Source organism: Kryptolebias marmoratus, linkage group LG19 (genome assembly GCF_001649575.2).
Source record: "Kryptolebias marmoratus isolate JLee-2015 linkage group LG19, ASM164957v2, whole genome shotgun sequence".
In the NCBI taxonomy this organism is placed as follows: domain Eukaryota; kingdom Metazoa; phylum Chordata; class Actinopteri; order Cyprinodontiformes; family Rivulidae; genus Kryptolebias; species Kryptolebias marmoratus.
Window position 1 is genome coordinate 2,774,843 of NC_051448.1, and position 3,306 is coordinate 2,778,148.

Sequence of the window (3,306 nt, forward strand, 5' to 3'; positions counted from 1 at the left end):
TATTGAGGAGCGTCCGGCGACCGAGTTGTTAGCTCGCTCTGTGAACAGTTAAGCTAGCCCAATAGTTGCTGTACTTGCCGTCTGAGAGTCGCTTCTGGGAGCGAGAAGAGGTGTTAGACTGAAGATCACTTGCGTGATGTCAGGCATTTATGCTGGGAGGAAGCCTTCCTCCTGGAGCTGACGTCACTTCTGTTGGCCAGTCAGGACTGGCGTAATGTAATAGAGCTTCTGGGGGACAGGCGCAGGGGCGTGTCCCATTGTGAGATACCGAAACAAATGTTGAAAGAGAACCTTTATTCTGTCGTGAAGTCTTACAAAGACTCAATTTTTCATCTCAGGGACAAAACTAACGGAGACCAATCTTCCCCTCCTCTTCAGAATTGAAAAAAACTGTTCAAATTAAATTTATTTTTAATCCAAATATAGCAAGGGCAGTAATCTCTTAGTTATTTTTATTCACCTGCCCGGAGATTTTAAAATAATTACAAATTTGAGAGCCTCCAGCACAAAAACCTTGAAGGTTCAGTTCTGGTCCATTAGAGCAGCAGCTTAAATACGAAATAAAATAAAATAATTACTTATTTAAAGACCTAACATTTATTTTATGAATGCATATCGCCCACCGCCTTTCATAAATCATCGAGTATGACTCTCAGCTACTACCACATCAGATTAGCTGTCAGTTGGCTGTGGCGGCCATCTTGGAATGGGTTATTTATTCATTATTTACTGTTCTTTAATTCCCCCAAACCTCAGATTAATTTCCTGGACATCCTCTGACCTCTTCACGTTGTGCAGAACCGTTTGCTTGTTAAATATATATTCTTTCAGAAGCAGGAGAAACGCAGACATGAATCAGTCTCTTTCTCTCAGTAATTGTTTCCCTCCGGCGTTTATCTCTTTTGACTTTTTTCATGTTTTAGGCAATTACCTGCTTTTTGCTCCGCTGTCATTACAAACCCTGCGCTGTTAAAATTCAACAAAACATTAAAAATACTTGTTGTTGTTGATCTTTCAGCTGCTTCCTTGGCAGTTGTTTTACGCCAGATGCCTGTCCTGACGGAACCCAGGCTTGAACCGGCAGCCTCAGGGTTACAGGACCGTTGCACTGACCACTGAACCACCTCACCCCCTGCTCTGTTTTTATAAAAAAGGCAAAAAAACAAAACAAAAGCCATTTAGTGGTAATGCCGTCACAGAAACCATTACTGAAGATGAAAAGATGTTTTCTTACACAAGGCTGGGAGGAAATGACGTTAAAGGCACGTCTGGTTCAGGTTCAGGCTGAAGAAGCAGAAAAGAAGATAAAAACAAAAACAACAACTTAGAAAACCGCCACCGCTGGACAGGAAGCAGGAAACTAAACAGGAGGGTTCGATGTTTCAGCGACAAAGGAGGAAGAGTCACATGACGTCTGGAGACCAGAAACACGGACTACAAAACTCCAGGTTCAGGTCTAGATTATTATTATTATTATTATTATCCAGAAGCTGGTCCCCTTTTCACCTGGGTCTGTCGCCATGGTAACCCGGTCTTGGCGAGAGGCGATAACGCCTTCGCCCATCTCAGCGTCTGCAGCGTCAGCAAAATATCTCGTGAACCAGTGGGCAGATTTTAATGAGAAACTCATCGGACGTCCAACTGATTAACTTCACCTCATTCAAGATGGCCGCCATAGCTAATCAGCCTTAGCCGACACATAAATAGCCAAAACTCGGTCGGTTTTACACGAAATGAGCTAAAAATCTGGCGTGGTAGTAGCTGAGAGTCATTAAATAATGCGTCCCACTGTCACAAACTGAAGCCCCGCCCACAATCACGGTGTCACATGACCGTTTATTTTTTAGCACAAATTACAGCTGAACAGGTTAGAGGAATAAATAAATATTCTAACATACAGCACCTGGATAAGAGGCGACGTCCCGTTTGTTTGCACAGAGGGGGTGGGGCTTAAAACTTCTACTGGCGTCAGCTGACAGGGAAGCTGGTCCCGGACTGGCTTCAGCTTCTGGGTTCCAGTCCGAGGTCTACTTCTAAACGGTTTTTTAATCATGCCGTTCGGGGGGTTTGGCTGAAAATGTGGTTGGGATAAAATGGACGGCGCTTTAAGCGTTGATCATGTTTTCGCCCGAGTCTGTAGCGTTAGCAAAATATCTCATGGACCAGTTTGCAGATTTGAATTAAACTCTGAGTTATCACTGATCATCTGCAATTGGTTAAAACCAAGAGTTAACCAAAGGGGTAGTTATTTTAGTGCTGACCTTTGACCCTGACCTTAAAGGTTGAATGGACGGTTCTGTGTTTACCGTAAACCAGAAACGTTGTTTTCCAGCGGACGGGTCACAGTGTTGATCTGATTACCTCGGAGCAGGCCTCCTCATGTCCAGGGTCTCCTCCCTCTGCGCCTCCTGCACCCTCGGCCTCCTCAGCGGGCCCCCGGGTGCTCCTGTCGGGGGTGCTGACAGGACCAGCTGTCTCCTCGGGTTTTTTTTCCTGCCCTTGGCTGGAGCCCATTAATTTCTGCCGAAGGGCCCCCGAGCGACAGCTCTCCTTCATAGTGACCATACTTGGAGAAGCAGTGCTGGACGGGACACACACACACACACACACACACACACACTTCAAAATAAAAGGACACAAAGTCAGAGGCAAGTCACAATATGTACGCCACGAGGTTGTTTTTAAACAGATAAATACGGCAGCTAAATCAAACATTAGAGCCAATTAAAATATACTTTAGTCTTTGAGCTGCTCATCAAATTTAAATATAATTAAAGACTTTATGGATTCCTTAAAGGAATGCATATCGCCCGCCACCTCTCATGCCAGAGTTTTGAACTAAAATCCTCTTATAATAAGAAAAAATAATAATTTTTAGGCGTTTTGGTCAAATAAATAATCTCACGTCGTAAAATAAGACCTGCATGATCTGTTAGCGCTTAGAGTGTGTGTTGAGGATGACTTTCAGCTACTACCACACCAAACTTATCTGTAAAACTCACCGATTTAGAGACATTTTTATTAGCTGTGGCAGCCATCTTAAATTTATTGACTCGGTTGTAGACGTACAGTCAAAGATGTTTTTTCCCTGGAAGTTTCATTAAAATCCTTCCAGTAATTCATGAGATATTTTGCTAACAGACAGGGTTAGCTGCAGCAGCTAACGGCAAAGATGTCGCTCGATTTGTTAGCAGTTAGAATGTGTGTTGATGATCAGTCTCAGCTACTACCACACCAAATCTGAGCTGAATGTCTGCAAAACTGGCTCAGTTATAGCCACTTTTGTGTTTGTGAAGGTGGCTTAGC

At 43.7% G+C, this 3,306-nt stretch overlaps 1 long non-coding RNA gene across 1 annotated transcript; it reads right to left on the reverse strand.

Annotated features, from left to right (window-relative positions):
• Window positions 1–892: 892 nt before the first annotated feature.
• Window positions 893–2,490, reverse strand: LOC112451111. Its single transcript, XR_003039862.2, has 3 exons — window positions 2,362–2,490; window positions 1,235–1,284; window positions 893–1,137 (listed from the first exon to the last, which is right to left on the reverse strand). It is a non-coding gene; the product is annotated as an uncharacterized LOC112451111 (long non-coding RNA).
• Between the last annotated feature and the right edge of the window lie 816 nt (window positions 2,491–3,306).